We start from the raw sequence: 9,401 nt of genomic DNA on the forward strand, positions 1-9,401 counted from the left end.
GGTCTTAGGTTATGGTTTCCATTTGTTTTTGTGTTCTCATCATTTTCTTCATATTTATTAATGTCCTACAGTTTATGTCACATTCCTTGCTCAGTATTATTTGTTAGATGTTTCCTTATTACTTCATTCCTTTGTGCTTAAGTTTCAAGTTTATTTGCTTGTGTTCTTCTGCATTCATGTTAATTAATGTCCCTCCCTCAGCTTCTCTGCCTTTCTCTCTGCCTCAGCTGCAACTCACTTCCTCTGATTAGCTCATCTGGCTTCTTTGTCAACTTCCTTCCCACCCCAGTATTAAAGCCCTGACTTATTTCTGTTCACTCCTGTATTCCTCCCTTGTTCTACCTGATGTCCCGTTTCGTTAGCCTGGCCTGCCAGACTGACTTACACCATGTGTATTCAATACACACCTTCTTGGTTTGGACAGGCTCAGACTCATTGGTTTAAAACTTACCAGACCAATCACAGCACCGGAGGCGGGAGTTTACGATGCGTCACTCTTTACCCATAATGCAGCAGCATGTTTCTGCAACCGCAACAGTCGAGATGGCAGCTGCTATGGAGCTGTGTTTTAATGATGCCCTTTATTATGTCCTGAATGAGCTGGAAATAAATTTAAAAACTCAACAGTTCGCTGCTCTAAGAGCTGAAACAGAGTGTGTTGGTTGGAGTTTGGGTCACATCCGTAGTTATCTAATTGGTCCTAACCTGTTTCTGCTTAGTCTCACCTTTGAAACTGCCGGATTCCCAGACTGATATGCCATGTTTATGACGTAAGTCAGTCTGGCAGGCCAGGCTACTGTTTCATTTCCATGCCTATTTATCCCTGTCATATACCTGTTTCTCTGTTCTTGTCATTTTTGTACACTCTTCTGATTCTGTCTGCATTGGGGTCCTTTGCAAACCTAACATGATCACACTAATACATCAAAATAAAACTCATCGGACTATTACTTTCAGACAAAATTAGTGTTTTATTATTTATAAATGTACAGTATTTTTGTAATTTAGCACAAGGCAGCATGTATTACACCTGATTATTCTGGCTCAGTCTTCTGTACATCATTGTTTTTTTTTTAATGCAGAGATGTTCAAATGTTCAGAACAAGCAGACCATGAGTCACAGGGATATTTTACATAGTTGGCTTGGCCAAGGTGCAGACTATTAAGGAAGGTGAGGGACAAGATATATTAGCAGGAAGCATGATGAGTGTGACCCTTCCTCCAGCAGAGACACGGGGCGACAACAAGTACTTGGCAGCAGCCACACACAGATTGACTTGTCTCCATGGTGGGTGAGATAGGTCTCTGTCATCAATTGACTCACAGTGCCAACACTAAGCCATCAAGGTTGTTTCTTTTTTTTCTTTTTTATTCTCCACACAACATTCACACAGATTGAAAAGCAATCTGTGTGACTTATTGTGGTCACTTGAGCAATAACGCAGTATGACCACTAAGTTTTCTGGCCATTTTCTTCATGCTGAAATTGTAATCAAGGTCACAGAAATAGCTATTTTTTATGTCAGAGCCTACTGTACAGAAGGCCAAGCACTTTAAATAATCTTCTAAGAGATTGGGTTCATGGGGACTGTTTATTTGACGAATACATTTGAGTAAACTTTGTAAGTAAACTTTATTTATATAGCACGTTTCACAGCATAAAAATCATAAATTGCTTCACAGTAAAAAATAATAATAATTTTTAAAAATATATAAAATACCATAAATGCAACATCATAGCATAAGACTAGTTAAAATTGAGTTAAAAGCAAACACATGGGTCTTCAACTGCTTCTCGTTGAGCCATTATGCACAGTTTTAACTTGTTTAATGTTCAATAAATAACTCTCCGTCTGTTAGGTATTGTCCGGTGAATATCAGCCCAAACAGCTGATATTAGGACAATAGTTGAAAGGGTGGTTGGAGCACTGGCATTCTTTAAACAGCAAACTCTGCACACACATATAAAATAAAGGAATGACAACTTCTCTTCAAGTTCAAGAATTTAGAAATAAAATGAACATATAGAGAACATCCCTATAGAATGCTGTTTATCTGAATAAACCCTACATTTCAATCAACAAATCCTGTCTACTAGGCTAGTGCAACTTAAGTAAAACTACTAAGCAAAATTAAGATTAAAAAGAAGCTAAGGAACTATGTACACAAAGGAAACAAAAGGACAAATAAAATAGTTGAACACCATCATCAGAATGATTGAGTGAATCAGTGGCCCCCTGCTGTGAGAACAGTCCAGTGATGCCTGTAAAACTCTCATGTTTTTGTTGTTTCCAACTCATAGTCTGATTTTATTCCCCATGGCTGTTGCGCAACATTCTTAAAAGAATACATTTTATGGAAGTATTGCTGACCTCAGGAAATCCATTAAGAAATATTGAAGTGATTTCCATTTTTTCTAACCAGGGAAGCAGTCTTAACTGCTTCCCTGGTTCAATGTTGCCATTGTTTGCATGTTGGTAATATATTTGTTTGTCTGTCTCTAGTTGTTATTTTTTTTCTTTTACTTTACCACTATTTAAATCATTTAGGGAATGTCTGTTATATCAACAAGAAGAAAAAAAAAACTGTTTCATTATTCAGTTTTTTGTGACATTGATATTTGGAAATTTTAATCCTTTAACTCAGGTTATCCTTGTCCGATTTTTTTTTTTAAAATGCCTGATGATCTGAAACATTTATATGTTACAACAAAGCTAAATCAGAAGACATCTGGACAAACACCTTTTCAGAGCAAAGTGAAAACTTTTAGTTAAAGGTGCATCCTCAATTATTACAGGCTTTTCATCACAAAGTATGCACATTAGTTATTGCTCATCATTAATTCTTTTTTTTACAAGTTGAAAACTGCAAAACTATTTCTACACAGAAATGGTTGCAAATCATCTTGTGGTGAATTTTGCAAATTAACATCTATCCTTTCTACCCTCTATATTACTGCTTCCCAACCCTTTTCTCCCTTTTAACAGCAACTTCACTACTTCACCAGTGTGACTAAAATCACAATTAAATAAAATTGTACTCATTTACTTATTATTTACTTATTCATATTACCTGTCAGATAGACATTCACCCCAAGTATGAAACATCAGACTGTTTAAAGCATATGGACCAAAAGATCAGTTTACATTCTGTCAATGAGTTGGATACCAAAAAACCTAAAACAGCATTGTCTCCGGTCTTTTGATGACACCATCTACCGCAGAACTTCTCAGTTTCTTCGAAGTCTATCCTTGACAAGCTATTATCTTCTTTGCAAAATGGTTGATTCAAGTGTTGCATTGCCTTATTGGTTTCCTTGTACAGAGCAACTGTGTTTGGATGGAATGTGATTTCATTGGAATGTATTGATATTTGTTTCAGTTTTAGTACACAAGCTATCCATACCCCCCCCCCCTCCCCTCCCCTCCCCAACTAAACATAGAGAAATATACTGAACAGAATTATTTATTTGAAAGTTGTTTCCCCCTTTAAAGGCTCTCATTGCAACTGGTTAGCTTCTCTGAAATTTTGGCTGGTCATGACAGTTAGTCTCTCCAAAGATTTAGCCTTACAGCAGAACAATAAGTTTCAGAACTGTTCTATTTAATTTAGAGAACCATCACCACCAAGGGGTTTAAGGAGATATTCCATTCCATCTTCAGTAATCATTAACATTGAACAGATTTATTGAGAAATAATGTTAACTTTAATTCTGGGACATATGAAGTTAAGTTGTTCTGCATGTAACTCCAAAAATACTACTTGTTTTTCGACAATGTAATTGGCGTTCTCATTTCCATGGATACTGTAAGCATATTTGGTAATTTTCTTAAATTATTATTTTTATAGATTGTTTTGCATGTTGCCCTGGGTTGCATTTAACTAAATGAGGATAGTCATTTCCATATTCCCCAAGAAACACCAATAATGAGCATAGAGAATGGCAAGCATATTAAAAGTGAACTTTATTTATACAAATAGCCTTAGGTTCTTCATGCACTAAACCCCATGTTTGCTTTTCTTTCAGCTGAATTGCAAGACAGAAAGATTGTTCTGTATTGCTGCTAATGGAGTCCCAGCACTGTGTGTATCTGCAACATAGAAAACCTAGTGCAAGAAATAAAAAATACTTTTAAAATATGTGTATTAGAGTATAAAATATTAAAATGAAAATAAAATGGTGCAACAAAGGCTGGTACTCAAAATAACATTTCTTGTACTGGATTCACAATAAAAATGAATATTATTTTTCTTTTCTTAAATTTTGTATACGAGTATAAAATCATACTGCAGATTACCGTATTTCAAATCAAAGTATGGTATGATAAAAAAAACTAATCCTGTGTGAGACCTGCTTGTCTGTAGGAAAGCAAAAACTTGTTTTTGATGCTTGTGTTCCTTGATGCGAGACAGACCAAAAACAATCTCGCTGCATTGGAGAATTTAATGAAGACTTGGATTTGGCTGTACAAGGACCCCCTCTGAATTCAACCCATTGCTCATGCTAAAGCGCATTTGAAATCCTTAAGAGAAGGTGAGGATCATATATTGCATACATGTTTAATACAATAGATAACACAGTGTTTCCCCTACCATTCAAAAAGAGGGGCGCCCAGCATCCGCCCAACAAGGTCAGGGCATGTAGTAAATTATAATACGTCTGTGCGGGTTCATGGTTAATTTTATTAAAATGACCCTTTCTAAATAGTGGCAGATCACATCCTGAGCTATTTCTGTCTCTAGGCTCCCGTATAATGCAGCGGATATGAGTCCACGGACAGGTACGTACAGAGCTCAATTTTATGAGTACATACGTGATGTCACACTATAAACTGCTCGGTGGGAAGAAGTCTCCAAGGCAGCTGCGACTTGCAAGCTCCTGCAGCGTCACAGCTTCTCTGCACCACAGACTGACAGGTGTGCGGTGGGTCCCTGCTGTGGGAAATGTAGGAATTTGTCACAAGAAATGGCCAATAAGTGCACTCAACTATGATGTTTAAAATGTCCGCTAAGAGTCAGCACGGTGCACAGTACAACCAAGTGCGCAGCTGTTTTTAATGTTTGCTCTAAGCTAGTCGCCGCTCCTTCACTTTCAGCTCAGTCACCTGCATTCACTGAATTATTCTTGTGATGGTTTTCAACTATTTTTATTTGTCCTTTTGTGTTTCTTTTGTGTGTACATAGTTCCTTTGCTTCTTTTATTTTAATTTTGCCAAGTAGTTTAGTAAATTTTACAAGCCTAGTAGAGAGGATGTGTTGATTGAAATATAGTGTTAATTCAGATAAACAACATTTTATAGTGGTGTTCTCTGGATGTTCATTTATTTCTGTTAATGAATGAACATCATGAACATGTCAATATATGTGCAGTTTGCTGTTAAAAGAATGCCAGTGCTCAAATCACCCTTTCACCCTATTGTCCTGATATCAGCTGTTTGGGCCAGCGGCAACAAATCATCCTATCATGGCCACCTTGGGGTAACCAGAGAAAGTCAACTACGAACACCTTCAAAGAGACAAGACTAACAAAAACAAAGACATGGGCAGCAACAACTAAAAATTAGAAATGTGTGCGTTCACAAACACACAAAAATCCATCCATGCTCCAGCATCAACCGTTTGTGACCGAACCCAGAACAGGTCAACCAATCATGTTCTCAATCACATAGCTGCTGCTATCACAGCTGTTTTGACAGATTCCACAATTTCTTCTTTGAAATAAGAACAGGAACAAGTGTCTTGACCAGTTGTGATTTCTCATGGCGCCTGCTGCTTACACTTGTATTTAATACTGTGATTGGCTAAAACCAAGCTTTGGCAGGTGGGCACTATAGGTGTCGCTATGCCCAATCAGCTTGGTAAATTCTGCTGAAGGTCCTGCTGTTCCCCTAACAGATTTGATGGGCGCAGGTCCAGACTGATAATATGCAAAATGTAGAGTGCTGCATATTATCAATCTGGCTTGCCAGGCAAAGCAGCAACATCCAACTACAGGATTATGGAGCAGGATTGTTCATACTAATGGAGAGAATGACAGGTCAACATACAGTAAATACTGTAGCATGAATGCACATGTGTGTGTGTGTGTGTGTGTGTGTGTGTGTGTGTGTGTGTGTGTGTGTGTGTGTGTGTGTGTGTGTGTGTGTGTGTGTGTGTGTGAAAATGCTAAACACGTGGTGTAAGGCAGTGCAAGTTTATTTGTATAGTACATTTTAGTAACAAGACAATTCAAAGTAATTTCCATGAATAGAACAAAGAAAAGAAAACAGAGAGGAAAGCACATTAGGTGTGGGTTTTACATGAATTGTGCTCAGTGATGGGTGCAGAGGCTCATCTCCATCCCTCCCACAAGTATCAGAAGTGAGCAGAAGGGACCCAAAGACCCTAGAAAACCAGCAGTCCCACAGGGCACAGAGGCCAGGCTGCTCACCACAGGGACACCATGTGCTACATTGCCCTGCAGCACCCAAGCATGAGACAGGTACAGAATACAGAGCCTGGCATGCTCAAGCCCACCCAGCAGAGGGCCCACCCAATACCTGAGAGGACAGCCACTGACAACATTTATTAGTGATGCTGATTTTAATTTCCAACACTGCTTGGTCCACCCTGGTCTACACTGCAAATAGTACAGGAAATGACAATGGTACCCTTGTGCTTGACCATCACACCAGCCTGACAAATTATATATTGTCAAGGGGAAGATAAGAGATACCTGAGAGATACTTTATTTTTAAACCACTTCAAAGAATGAATGATTCAAATAATTGAATCAAACATTAGAATGTGAAACAAATAAAATAATTAAAAGTAGAAATAAAATCCAAGTAAAAGTTGCAACGTGGAATCACAACATAGACAGAAGGAAAACTTATACTGGGTCAAAAGCCAACTTGAGGAGGGTCTTAAAGCTATAGTTGATAGTCCTGTTCAGAAACACTTTTCATTTTTACTGGGTAAAATCGTCCTTCCATCCTGAAAGTAGTCAATAACATTATGTATTCAGAAAAAGCGAGGTTAAAATAAATCGATCACTGTGGGAGCTGCAGGCCTGTAAAAACTTTAACCAATCACTACTCTTCGCACCTAAGAGCAGAGATTTGTCATAGTTTTGTTCTGGCTCTCTCCCTCCCTTATCTATTGTTTCTCCTGCATGCCAATCATTCTGATGCGTTCACGTAATGGCAGTGTGCCTGTACGTTCCTTGTTAGTTTCCACATGCTGGCTGCGCATGAGCACTTCTAGTGTTTATGTATCTGGTTACCTTAGCGGCTAGGTTATCCATTAGCTTTGGTGTTAGCCGTTCACTGTAACTCCACTGGTCTCATCGTATTCTTTGAACATGACTGAGAGTCACAAGAAGCGAACTGCATTCATGTTTATGAGAAGAGGAAGGCCTCTGTAGAAAGAAATAAGATCAGAGTGGATTTGGGAGTTTTTTTTTTTCACGCAATCCCCCTGAAGGGCAGAAAAGCAAAGTAAGACGGTCTTGCACATGGGACTTGGGGAAGCCAACCCTAGCTTTAACAACAGATTTAAAAATGTCTAGTGCAAAGGTTTTTCTAATTTTCAGGGGCAAAATGTTCCATAATTTGAGAGATGAAAGGGAAAGTGCCTGCTCTCACCTGAGCTTCAGCTGTGTCCTTGGCACCTCCGACGACAGCTGGTCAGCTGAGCTGAGTGAGAAGGGGAGTGCAGGTCCAGTAGCTCAGAGAAGTAGGAAGGGACGAGACTATTCAAAGAGTACACAAACTTTACATTACTACAAAAAAAAAAAAAACATTTGTTTTTCTTTGCTCATATTTGTAATATTGAGCGAGAGAGAGAGAGAGAGAGAGAGAGAGAGAGAGAGAGAGAGAGAGAGAGAGTAGTTATTTTTGTCATAAAGTGAGGTCTTGCTGACCCAAAGTGCAGCAGGGGCAATGCAGAGCCATGGTGAGATGATGCAATAGATTTAATGATGAAACAGAAACTTGGAAGAACAGAAAACGCAGGAGCCAGGAACAGCAGAGGCCAACAGAGAATCCAGCAAGGAAGAAACACAAACCAAGCACTTGAATACACTGGGAAATAACCAATATGATGACAATCAGGTGAGTAACAATAAACAGAATGGCAAGCAGTTGGGGGGGAAAGACTAAGCCAGGGAACTGAGGAAAGCACGAAACAGAAATAAATTATACACAAAACATAAACAACTGAGGCTCGTGACAGTTTTGTTTTTTGACTATTAAAAATATTGCAGATCTGTGAAAAAAAAAACGTGAAAAGGCAGGGTGTTATCACACTTTTGTATGTTCAAAAACTTTTTTAAATAGCACAATAATGTATTGTGCATGTTAGTATAGATATAAAAATGTTTAATGTAAAATTTCATGCTATCTACCTTTATTCAACAAAGGGTTTCACAGTTACTTTGCATAATTTTGCTAATTTGTCCCCATCTCATTCTGTAACGCACAGAGGCACAAGGATACAGCTTAATGCACTTGGGGGAGAAAGTCTAAGGAAAGGTGAAAAAAGTGCGCATGAAGATGTTAACAGAGGTGTATCTGAAGTACTGTATTTGAATTTTGAGTTGGGCCGAAAAACCCACTCATCAAGATATCAGGAAGCGCCTTTCCAAAAGTTAATGGTCCAATTAAAATGTCCATCCCAGTGAGAAATTCCTTTGAAGCCAGGCACTGAACTCCAAATCACAGAGGCTCCTCTTAGTGCGTATGAGAGAGTGCACTTCAGCATTCATGCCCAGTGTTAAACGATCTCATCTGTTGGGAGTTCCAGTGATGAATGGTAAAAGTAAAGCAGGGATGAGAGGGGAGTTGGGGCTCAATAGCTGTCTTGCATCAATGTAGACCAAAGAGAGAAGAGAGAGTGAGGCCATTACATTTTCTGACATGGTGAGATTGATGTCAGCCTTGTTTGCCATCAGATTAGGGGGAGCTAGGCAAAGTGTAGCTCACAGCCAGTACATCACATGGGCATAATTAAAAGAAAGAGAACACAGAAAGCTCTTTTGAGCCCCTGTTTACAGCCTAAACAAAAAGACGTAACATGTATGACAAATTAGGAATCAAAAGGTAAAGTAGGCTAAACAATGGCCCAGACAAACGTGCCAGTTCCTTCTACACAGTTACAAAATTGCATGTTAAATAATCTTAAACAAAATACTTAACAATATTTTGTGAAATCAAATATACAGATAAGCCCAAAATTTGTCCTAACTTTGTGGAATTTGATTGAATATATAACTCGTATATTTAAAAAAATCAGCCTTTTTTTTAAGATTGGAAATGAGAAAGGCATCTTTCAAAATACACTAAGAAATGTAAGAGTATACATTTTGAAATGAAAAACATTTATATTTATATAAATTGTCTGAAAATTTGGCATGTCAAAAT

The sequence above is a fragment of the Fundulus heteroclitus genome, chromosome 20 (genome assembly GCF_011125445.2).
Source record: "Fundulus heteroclitus isolate FHET01 chromosome 20, MU-UCD_Fhet_4.1, whole genome shotgun sequence".
NCBI classification, from domain to species: Eukaryota; Metazoa; Chordata; class Actinopteri; order Cyprinodontiformes; family Fundulidae; genus Fundulus; species Fundulus heteroclitus.